This window comes from Clupea harengus, chromosome 22 (genome assembly GCF_900700415.2).
Source record: "Clupea harengus chromosome 22, Ch_v2.0.2, whole genome shotgun sequence".
Lineage (NCBI taxonomy): Eukaryota > Metazoa > Chordata > Actinopteri > Clupeiformes > Clupeidae > Clupea > Clupea harengus.
Genome location: NC_045173.1, coordinates 3,620,554 through 3,633,053, shown reverse-complemented (window position 1 = coordinate 3,633,053; position 12,500 = coordinate 3,620,554). Strand labels below are relative to the sequence as shown.

The window sequence follows — 12,500 nt, the reverse complement described above, 5'->3', positions numbered from 1 at the left end:
GATAAGATAAATGGACATTCACATAGACATTAACCGTTAAAAGAGTCTTCCATGTTCTACTGGCCAAAATGGAAAGTGGAGATACACCATACCAGTAAGACTGCAAGTGGCGTGTGCATATATGTGAGTGTGTCTATGTGTGTGCGTGTTTGGGTGTGTGTGTGTGGGAATGTTGGGAGGTGGAAGCAAACAGCCCAGGCAATGAGGGAGCATTTTACAGTTCCATTTTAATTTGCCTTTATGGATGTGTGTTGTGTGTTGTGTGCTGTGAGTGCTCGCTCTCGGTGCTCCACCCTGGTGTTTGTGTTTTAATGAGGGCAGGAGCCCCCCTGGCACTGGCAGCAGTTGGCTGCACTGTCGTGCTCATGCAGTACGTACAGCGCCACAAAGTAAACATTATCAAGGGCCAACACATGTGGAGGTACGCTCACAATGCAGACATGCTGGGATGCTGGGACACACACACACACACACACACACACACACACACACACACACACATTAGCACACACCTACATACACACACACAGAGAATGCATGCTGCTAAAGACGGTATCATTTTTATCTCTGATTTTAGAGTCATGGTTCTGGTAAGCGTCTGCGCTGGTGGACATACAGTACCTGAGGACACACATGAGCAACATGCCCATGCATAATTACTGCCTGTTAACATGAGCATGTGTAATCAGTGTGTGTCCCAGGGAGAGAGAGAGTATGCTTGTGTGTGTGCACAAGACGCACTGGAGTCTGTGCTCGGGCTTGCTAGAAAGACTACACAAGAGAGAGGGAGAGAGAGAGAGAGGGAGAGAGAGAGAGAGAGAGAGAGAGAGAGAGAGAGGATAGAAGGAGAGTGAGAGAAGGGGGGGGGGGAGAGAAAAGTTTGTTTTGTTTTTCCCTTAGTTCAGCACATCTGAGAGAGGTTTCTGGAACTGCGGCGCCCTGTCAAAACAAAGATGGCCGAAGGGGCTTTAAAAGGGGACAGGGGCCCGGGCGCTGAAACGGAGGCAGAGAAAAATGAGCCCCTGAGAAGGCAGCTGGAAACATAGAGCCTGTGGTTTCCCCCCAGAGCGCAGCTGCACTCAGATGTGTCTGCCCCACTCGCACTCACACTGGCCACTGCCAAAGAGCAGGAGGGGGGGGGGGGGGGGGGGGGGGGGGGGGGGGGGGGGGGGGGGGGGGGGGGGGGGAGGAGAGGAAGATAGAGGGAGGGAGGGATGGAGGGAGGGGAGGGGAGAGAAGGAAAGAGTGAGAGGAAGATAGAGGAGCACTGAGAGAGAGAGAGAGAGAGAGAGAGAGTGAGAGAGAGGGAAAGAGAGAGAGGAAGATAGAGGAGCACTGAGAGAGAGAGAGAGAGAGGGAAAGAGAGTGAGAGAGTGTCGCAGCTGGTAGTACTTACTGCCTCTTGCGGTAACGTGTGTGATTCATTAGGCAGGGCCGTGTGTTTTGCACCAGTTCTGGTCATGTTATTGTTAGGATGTGGTAAAATTATAAATATGGGATGCAGGAATCAAGGAGGGGTTTAGAGGGGTGTGGGGGGGTGTGGGGGGGGACGGGGGGGGGGGAGATGTAGATCGTTAACTCCGGGCCACTGCTTGTTTCTCATGATTGTGTGGCAATAAAAAAGTCTGTCACAATTTGTAGTGCTAATGACTTAATACTGCATGGCCTGGAAGACATACAAACATCCGTCGATCGCTTTATAATTGCGCCCGGCCCATCTTAGGCAAATGAGGGAGGCCATTGTGGAGCTGTGGGAGTGGGATGGTAATTTTGCTGGGTCGATTGCACGATGGCAATCAAGTCCCTGGCAATGATTCTGGGGTGCATGTGTGCAGGCTGCCTTTTGCCTGGCATTTAACTCTTAGCAGTACACTTTACCCTCATGTGGAGACTGGTTGCCTGTTCGTAACCCTAGCAGAGCATTGGAAAACGTGCCCGTGAAGCCGTAGTATACGGACTGTTCTTATTTCACTGATTTAGATGTGTTTGATAATCTATGATAATCTAACACAATGTGTTTCGTGTACATTATCAATACTTCTTAGCCGTTTCATGGTAAATAGGATCAAAGAAAAGGTGTGTGTGTGGATGTGTGCACGCCTATATGTGTGTGCATGTGTGTGTGTGCGTGTGAGAGTTAGTGTGCATGTGTGTGTGTGTGTGTGTGTGTTAGTGTGCGTGTGTGCGTGCGTGTGTGTTGGTGTGTTGGTGTGTGTGTGTGTGTGTGTGTGTGTGTGTTTCTTAAGCGGTCCCCTGTCTGATGTGACCTGTGACTCTCCGGCTGTCTTGCCTCCACTTCAGTCCTTCTATCTGTGAACTTTGTAAGGCCTGATAAAGACAGAATGCCGCAATGGACTTCTCATCGCCCCTCCTCCCCCACTCTCTCTCACACACACACACACACACACACACACACACACACACACACACACACACACACACACACACACAATCACAGACACTTACTCACACACGTACTCACACACTTATACACACTCAAACCACTCAGCACCCCTCCCTGTCTCCTCTCACACACACACACACACACACACACACACACACACACACACACACACACACACACACACACACAGACTCAGCACTCTCACTCCGCTGGGTCGCGAGGATGTGGGAGGGACACTTCCACAGTTGTCACTGTGGTAATGGAGGAGCTGGCTGTGTCTTTGGGTCTCTCTCTCTCTCTCTCTCTCTCTCTCTCTCTCTGTCTCTCTCTCTCTCTCTTTCTCTCTCTCCATTGCCAAATGGAATGGGCTGCCTATTAGGAACCCTGTGTAACTCTGGGAAGGCCACAGTCTGAGTGAGGACCCCGGCTCCACGCTATGCACAGACAGGTACTGTAACCGAGCCAAACCAGCAGAGAAACACACCTCTCTACTGCTCCAGAGCCTCCTCTAGTCACCGTGAAGACCTCTGCAATCTCGGGGACTCGTAGAGAGGACATGGTGTTGGAAAGAACATGGTGAGCTGGCGGCAGTGCTGTGGTTGAACGAGATGTGCTGTGTGAGTGTGTGATTTGGAGGAGTTTTGTTTGCGATTTGTTAATGGTCATGCACGGTAATGGGAATCTTGGCTCCATGGGACTCTGGCTCTTGGAGCGGTCACCATGTTGTGCAGTCAGTGTAGGAGACAGCTGAAGGTTGAGGCTGTCCTGATGTCAACGGGTGAACTCGGAGACTCAAACGCAGAACTCGGTGGAGAGCAAAGCTGTTGCAAAGCTAAGCCTGATTTTATTGTGTGTGTGTGTGTGTGTGTGTGTGTGTGTGTAGGTGTGTGTGTGTCTCTGTGTGTGTGTGTGTGTGTGTGTGTGTGTGTGTGTGTGTCAGAGCTAAAGTCCAGATCGGGAAGACTCCTTGGTCTCATCTGTCCATCCTCACATGCTCTCCTGTCTTGTCATGTGTGTGTCCCCTCAGGAGGGGGGGGGGGGGGGGCACTGGAGGCAGGCATGGCTGTGCTCTGACTAATGCCATTAGAGGAGTGTCCTCCCTCACACAAATAGGTCACCCGTCACTGTGTGTGTGTGTGTGTGTGTGTGTGTGTGTGTGTGTGTGTGTGTGTGTGTGTGTGTGTGTGTGTGTGTGTGTGTGTGTGTGTGTGTGTGTGTGTGGGCACCCATGGTAGAGTTTTGGTGTGAATCTCTGTGAGTGTGTGTATGTATGCGGCATGGTCCACAGCACTTTAATAGAAAGTACCATCATCTGGTAGGCTGAGTGTGTGAGCAGTGATTGCTGTGGGTGGCATCCTTCAGCCTTAGAATGTGTTGGGCAGGGGAATACAGTGTGTGCACACCATTTTGTTTCATCGCGTTCACTCTATATCACCAAATGCCACATAATGGCACCAGTCCCTTAAATGCATAATAAGTTTGGCCAATCATTTTCTCCTTAAAAAGAACGAGCCTCACTAATATCAAAGCTGCAGCATTGACTTATCTTCTGAACAGTGCGTGAGCCAGACCCTCTGTAGCTGGCACCAAAGAGTTAAACTGCCTCAGACTTTCTGTAATTGAAACTTTATAAGCGATCAGCAGTTAGTGGAACTTGAACAAGAGTCAAGTTCCTGGTATTCCGAGGGAAATTAGTTCTACAGCCTTACAGTATACAGATATGTTTCAGTGGTCCTGGGTCTTGTGCACTGCAGACACTAATGCGGACAACATGGCCGGTAACGTGCACGCTCATTAGAGTCTGTGTGTGGTTAATAATTGAGAACGATTTTTCCAAGGAGAGAAACAGTTACTTTAAGCAGGAATTGTTTTTGTTGCTTTGCAGTATTTCTTTCATTTATGGGGTGGATTGGCCGGAGAAGAAAAGGTAGAGTTCTCCCAGCACAATGGGCTGGCTTGTGGAACCCTGGGCTGCTAATTTAATGGCAGTGTTTTTTTGTTTTGTTTTTTGTTGGCTGTTTTATTCTGTTTATATTTTCCAAACAAGGTCATTGTGATTCTTTTTTTGTGTGTGCTCACTACACACACACACACACACACACACACACACACACACACACACACACACACACACACTCTGTTCACCGATTCCTGTTCAACAGTTAGCTGTGATTTTTCTTCCAGAGAATCCCTCCACGTTTGTTTCTAATGACCTTATTTTTTGGGCAAGAGGACATCGTGTTGCTTAACACTGACTCTGCTTCTGTGAGTCTATAAACTCACACACACACACACACACACACACACACACACACACACACACACACACACACACACACACACACACACACACACACACACACACACACACACACTCACACACACACACACACACTCACACACTCACACACACACACACACACACACACACAGACACACACACACACACACACACACGCACACACACACTCACACACACGCACGCACGCACACACACACACACACACTGAGCGCTGTATTTGGGGCTGTAGGTTATAGAGTTATAGAGACTGGCGTTGTCCGGAGAGTGCCTGTCCACCATCTGGCTGTGGAATGGAATGCGCCGCTCCAGACAAAAGGGTTGGCAGAGGCTTCTCTTTGTCTGCATCGGCGCTGCCTCCAGATAGCCATAAAACACCTGAACAAAATCAGCAGGTGACGGCAGAGGGAGAGGGGAAAAGATCAGTCACACAAGACCCCCCCCTCTCTCTCTTTCTCCCTCTATCTCTCTCTCTCTCGCTCTCTCTCTCTCTCTCTCTCTCTCTCTCTCTTCTCTCCCCCTCTCTCTCCCCCTCCCTCTCTCCCTCTCTCCCTCTCTCTCTCTTTCTCTCTCTCTCTCCCTCTCTCTCCCCCTCTCTCTCTCTCTATCCCCTGCAGCACTTTGAACACTTCTGTATTCCTCTGGACACTGTGCTGGGGCTGGGCTTGTCACTGGGCAGGCTAGGTTTGATCTCCAGTGCTTTGAGGCTTTGAGGTGAGTCCTCTGGGCCCCTGGGCCCAACCTTCAGACAAAGCAGGAGTGTGTGTGTGTGTGTGTGTGTGTGTGTGTGTGTGTGTGTGTGTGTGTGTGTGTTTCTGTAGGGTGGGGGTGGGGGTGGAGGGGTGTATTTTTGTCCCTCTCTGAAGTGCACTCACGTCCCAGCCTGAGCCTCTGTCCAGCCTCATACTGCTGTGCTGTTGTTTTGTTTGGTTTCTCCAGTGCTTCAAACACACAGTGTGTTGGGAGAAGAATCGCCTCAGCGTTCAGCTGCTGTTAAGCCTGTCAGATCTCAAGAGTACGCAGATGGGCTTGGTTGTCTGGGTCATGAGGAGATGACTCTCTCTCTCTCTTGCTCTCTCTCTCTTGCTCTCTCTCTTTCTCTCGCCTTTGCCCTTTTTAAGGCGCTGTCTTTCCTCCCGTCCCCAGCTGGGTCCCATCCCAGTCCTTATAAACAAATGTGCGGAGGCTAGCCCGGACGCACCCTCACACAGAGACACTGAGTGAGTGTGTTCTCTTGCGGCCAGCCTCCCCCTCTCAGGCCAGCTTGAGGGACCTAATCATCCCCAAATGGTGTACACAGGACAGGACTCACTCTGACCATATAGTGGAGGGAGGGAGGGAGGGAGGGAAAGAGACATGTGTTTGGGGGGATCGAATGACTGAGTCACTAGGAGTGTGAGATACCGAAGGCTGAGGAGGCCTCATGGGACATGAGAACAATCACAGGTGTGTTGTTTACATATCAATAGGGGATGGAGCCTGTGGAGTGTGTCTGTAATACACTTCACACGTACGTTGTGAACTCTGTTTCTGGGCCCTCGTTGGCAGTGGTACACATGTATTGAAATGAAATGATTCAACCAGAAGATCACCTCCCTTTTTCCGTCTTGTCCTCCATGCCGAAGAACTGGCTCAGGCTCCCCCCTGAAGCAGAGCACATTTTGGCGTAGTCACGGCAACCCTTCGTAAGGTCACGCTGCACCTCGGAGCTGGCGCACAACTTGTGCCATGTCAGCTCAGATGGCGGGATCGGATGCCAGGCCCAGGGGATTGTGGGATGTTTCACTTCAACGGGGACGTCTCTCTCTCTCTCGCCACCACTTTGTCACAGCTGGCGGTGGAGCCCGATCGAGTATCGAGTTTAAGAGGAGCTGGAATGAAAACGCATCGCCAAAAACATCTGAAAATCATCTGCGCTTGACGTGTCCTAATCCTTATACAATCCTTTATTTCTCTCACGTGTTTATTTTAGTTTTCTCGTGCGTTTCTGAGAGAGCCGTGGCTCACTCTCTTAAACCGTGTTAAAACAGAGCTAAACCCAACACAAGCTCCCTGTGAAAAAGAAAGCATTAAAGATATGTTAAGTACGTTCTTCTTTCATGATACATGCATATGGTTTACGTTTAGTGTTGTTTACGCAGTGTCAGAATGGGTATCTGAGTACATGACACGGGTACCATCATGTCCCCCATACTGTCACCAGTAGGAGCATGACAGAAAGGATTACCAGAGACACTGGAACAATAGAGAGAGGACCTGCGAGGAGAAGAAGGGAGGGAGGGGAGAATGGGAGAGAGAGATGGGGGGGGGGGGGAGAATGGGAGAGAGAGAAGAGGGGAGGGAGAGATGGGGGGGGTGAGGGACAGAGAGAGAGAGAGAGAGAGAGAGGGGGAGAGGGAGAGAGAGAGAGAGAGAGCGGTTCTTGGGCTACAAGTGAACACACAAAACACATGCCTTTCCCTTGCCCCTACTCCGTGGGGACTTACGCCCCATTTGGCTCCCATTAGCATAGCACTGGGCCTATGTCAAAGAACCATGTGGCAGCTGCACTCAGAGACAGGGACCGGAGTGATCTCTCAGGAAAAACAACATACACACACACACACACACACACACACACACACACACACACACGTATGCACCCACACACACACACATGCTTGACTGACACTGGCTCTGCTAGCCCACAGTGACAGGGTCAGGCCTCTGAGTCAGGGGCGGAGAGACTCAACAGAAACCACCCGACTCAGAACAGCACTCAGCCTCAGTGAGTCGCCTTTTCTCTGTTTCCCGTGACGCTGAATGAGTTTGCATGTGTCAACTATAATCCGTGTAGTTGTACGTTACACATGTATTGTGCCGGCCATTTAGCCTGAGGCTGTCCTCGGTGCGATGCTGGCGTGGCACACAGGCCTTTCCTCTGACAAAGCCTAGTCTTGATGGGCTTTCATCTGTTTTTATTTGTCACCTGGTTCCAATATGGACAGGCTGTGGCCACGTCCATCTGCGGAACGAGTGCGCTTTATGACACGTGCGCTCGGGCTTTTCCACCACACGTTGGCCGCACATTTCTGGCAGCGCGTTGCCTGGCGTTACAGCGGCTCAGCCGGGAGATGAGATAACATACTGTGGTGGGTGGAGGAGAGGACAAGATGCTTTCAGTGTCTGCCAGGGACATCATGCTGCCAGGCCAGGCTACATGTGTCTGTGTCTGTGTCTGTGTCTGTGTGTGTGTGTGTGTGTGTGTGTGTGTGTGTGTGTGTGTGTCTGGTGTGTGTGTGTGTGTGTGTGTGTGTGTGTGTGTGTGTGTGTGTGTGTGTGTGTGAAAGAGAGAAAGAGAGATGAGGGGTGGGGGTGGAAATGGAAGAACCTAACAGGACAGTCTTCATGTCTTGAATGGTAGCCCTCTTTGAAAGCTGGCTTAGGTGTGGTCTGTGGCTGCCTCTCCGGCCAAACCCAGCCCAACCCTCCCTCTGCCTGCTACCATCCAGCCCACGAGACCCTGACACCAGCACCAGCCCCAGAGGGAAGGCTTGGTGGCTGTTTCCACTGCTTCATTAGTGCACTCCATTGATTCAGATGTAACCCATAACCAGCCTTCCCATGCTCAGGGCTTGTTTCCCATGCTCAGGGACAAGGTTAACTGGGCGTCCTTGTCAGGAGCAGACAGTGAGCTGGCTCTGGCTCTGGCTCTGGCTCTGGAGGAGGTGGACAAGGGCCCAGGGAGTCGTGTCGCCTGTTCACCGCCGCTATCAGCGCATCCGCCCTGCAGCGGTGGGGGCCTTTGATTGAGATTCCTCCCAGGCCGCCACACGGCATTGCCTGCCAGTGTTTATACTAACTGGGCTGGGACAGAGTCCCTCAGCCAACGACAACATCCACCATACATGCAGCCTCAGCTAAACTAAACCAGGCCTGAAAGCTGCAGGCTCACCCAGTCCGCACTCCAAGGAGAGGTGCAAGCAAGGCCAGACCAGTGGGACGAGGGGGGAGTGAGAGACCACCGACCTCCACACCCTACAGCACTGAGAGAGAGAGAGAGAGAGGGAGAGAGAGGGAGAGGGAGAGAGAGAGGGAGAGAGGGAGAGAGAGAGAATAATATGTTTGGAGATAATTGAGCTTATAGCTCTCCACTGAAAGCACTCAAAATCATTTTTCCAGCACAAAAAAAACCCAGCCAAATGTTGCTCTTTGTGACCAAACCCAAAGTCATAAATTTAAAATGTCCTCCTCTGTGTTTTCCAGTTGGATCAGAACCCCTCCCCTCTTCCCCTCTTTTGTCCTGTTGTGTTCCTCCGTTGACCGTCCCCCTACCCCTTGATCAGAGCCAGAGAGGAAGCCCTGGCCAGACACTAGAGCGACTAATGCACACACACACACACACACACACACACACACACACACACACACACACACACACACACACACACACACACACACACACACACACACACACACACACACACACACACACACACAAATCTGGCAGGAGCACTGATAACACATAAAGGCCTCCTCCTCATTGCGGTGACAACCGCAGAAATAGACAACACTGAGAGCACTGACAGTGGAAACAGAGAGAGGCAGACAGAGAGAGAGAGAGAGAGAGAGACAGAGAGAGAGAGAGAGAGAGAGAGAGAGAGAGAGACAGACAGACAGAGAGAGAGAGAGAGAGATGGGCCACAGGAATAAGAAACGTTCCAATCACTCCCACAGTGCCTAACCCCAGAGTCTGGGGCTCTCGAGCTGTTTAGACTCTTCCTTCCCTCTCTCCCTGTCTTGCTCGCCTGGTGAGCCCTCTCTGTCCCAGTCTGTGTGTCTCTCTCTGTGTGTGTGTCTGTGTGTGTGTGTGTGTGTGTGAGTGTGTGTGTGGCTGACGGCCACTGTGTTATTGTGAGGCGCTGGAGGTGGCCTCTGCTCCTGCCCTTTAATGTGCTGTCTCATTAATGGGGAGATATGAGATAAACACGCACGCGCTGGTGGTCGGCCCTTAATAAGCCAGCCATTACAAGTCCTTGTCGCAGTGGCAGCCCAAGTGTCGGGGGGGAGCCTAATTGTTTTATTAAGGGCCATGTTAACTATGCCGTCAGCTGTCGGGCGGGCAGCCGCTTGTAAACAAGGAGAAAGAGCTTCTTAAGGAGCATTTGATATTTCCATTTTGCCCTTTTACTGTTGCTGCGCCATGCTGCCTGCTCACACACACACACATTACAGCAGTCCCCTGTCTTACTGTGACAAATGAGTCAGATAATGCTTTGATCAAGCACTGCCCATTAAAGTTGTTTGGTCACACTGGCTATTTGTGTGTGTGGGAGTGTGTATTTAAGTTTGTGAGCGCGTGTGTTTTAAACATTAAAAACAACCTTTTAGTGTAATATTTCATGGGAGGTTTGCCAGTGCCAACTCTAACAAGTTAAAAGTGAATGAGGAAACAGAAATAAACCGTTTTAATAGCTGCAAAGTAAACAAACAGAGGCTGAAACAGAGGCTGACCTGCAGAGAGGCAGCAGCCAGCCCCACGCACTGCACTGCACTGCACTGCACTGCACACACAGCATCCCCCACAGCGTAAACACAAACAATAACACCAGCAGAATTCACTGCTTCTCTGAGACAAGGCTTTGACCAGAATGAATAAAACACTCTATGGACATTTTAAGTACCATTTTATTTTGATGTTTGCTTTCCTCATTAAACAGTAAGGAGTGGGAGGGATCCTGGCCGGCGTGTGAAAGAAAGGGAGAATGTTTCTATGATGGGGAGAAGACGGGTATAACTGTATCTCTGCTATAAAGTATTTTCTTGGAGTGGAGTGATGGGCACGGCTAGGTGCGGGGGTTTAATACGCCATGGCATGTTGCGAGAGGCCTCTGGCTGACCCACAATCAGCTGGTGACAGAAATGCAACATGACTCTCGTGTAATCCACACTGCCAGCTTAGACAAAGGGGAGGAGAATTTGGTGTGTGTGTGTGTGTGTGTGTGTGTGTGTGTGTGTGTGTGTGTGTGTGTCTGTCTCTGTCTCTGTGTGAGGCAAAGTGTTAAATGTTCAAGTGGCATATTTAACATGGCTTTCCCTGTTAGTTGTAAAAAGGCTTGTCAGGTAATTCCCATTAATCTGTGATTATTCCATGTTCACTTGGTGTGCTACCACAGCTAATCTGCTAGGGAAGGCGTACACCTATAAGCCCTATTAGACATACTGGCGGTGTATGCAATAGTGGGTCTTATAAGACTATTACAGGGACTATGGAAGTGTGGATGTGTGTAAGTGTGGATGTGCATGTCTAGCTTTGGAAATGTGTGTGGGCCATCTCACACCTGGACTCTAACCTCTGACCCCACTGAGCCAGTGTGTGTGTGTGTGTGTGTGTGTGTGTGTGTGTGTGTGTGTGTGTGTGTGGCTGTGTGTGTGTGTGTGTGTGTGTGGGTGGGTGTGTGTGGCTGTGTGAAAAGACTGTGTCATTGTCACATTACTCCTCCACATGCCAAGTCAGATAAGATATTTAGGATCATAAATGTGCAGAGTTACCCAGGGTCAAGTCACTGAATATACATGCAGATAATATATGCACACTCACACACACACACTCACACACACACACACACACACACACACACACACACACACACACACACACACACACACACACACTAGAGACATGCTGTCATAAAGCAAAATATTAGATGAAATTCTAAAAATGATTTGAGCTGATAGTGCTGGAATTAATATTCAGCAGTTGTTTTCTTTTGATTAATTTTGTGGATGACTCCTTGAGGCTCTGTGCAGGTCTGGTCTAGTCATAATAAAGACTGGGCTGTTAGTTCTGCGGTCTGGAGTGGCAGCTTTTAGTCATTTAGGTTAAATGTGAAATATACAATCTGCATGATTTGGAGTCCTGGTCCTCTCTGCCAGAGCTCTTCATTTGTGCAAGAATTTTGATCAACACCTCCGGCCTTGTTCATTTGGACTGCAAGTTAATGGAAAAAATATTTTTAGGAAAATGTTATCGCTGACTTGCCCATTTTTTTAATGAAACTTTCCTGGAAATCGGAACTTTTCCATACGTGGTCCCAAGCGTCTAATTCACCACGACCACAAGTGTTTTTTTTTTTCTTTCGCCGCCATACAGCAGTTTGTCTTTGATGAATCTGAAAGGTTTGATGTAATTATTGTGATTTATCACTTTCATCTCTTAAAATAACAAAGAGCTGATAAGGTCGGCATGCCAACCGTGATTAATACCCACATTTCTTTCATATGCTGTCTTGAATTCGTGTCAATGAGAAATTTGTGGCTTGGAGCTGTATACATATATGAGAGAGCAGTAATAGACTTTTTATCATAAGCCCATCCAAAATGAACAATACACTGAATTGTGTTAAGCCAGACAAATACTTGGATAGAATGCGATGTAAAAGCCTTACAGCAATAGAAAAAAAAAAGAAAGAACTCAAAGTCATTTTTTCCTCGCACATTTATCCCTCGCTCTTCAGATAGTGTACTGTGAGTAAGAACACAAGGTGAGACGACATCCTCAGAATATTCCATCCTTTCTTTTCCTCACCGTCTTTTCTTCCCTGATCTTTTGTTTTTTCTCTCTCTCTCTCTCTCTCTCTCTCTCTCTCTCTCTCGGGGACTCTATTCAGTGGCTGTCATGATGAGGTAGCCGTCGTATCAGACAATGCATAGCAGCGGTGCAGAGTCGCTCCTGAGCCGTCTCGACACTTAACCTCTCACCGCTAAAAGCTTTCAGTGTCAGCTCCGGTGCAGCCTGCGCGCCACATAATGGGGGCT

General features: G+C 49.5%; 1 protein-coding gene across 2 annotated transcripts in view; it reads left to right on the top strand.

Annotated features, from left to right (window-relative positions):
* bnc2 (basonuclin 2) overlaps positions 1–12,500 on the top strand; it is a 174,636-nt gene that overhangs the window by 105,952 nt on the left and 56,184 nt on the right. The gene's annotated exons all lie outside the window — the stretch shown is intronic.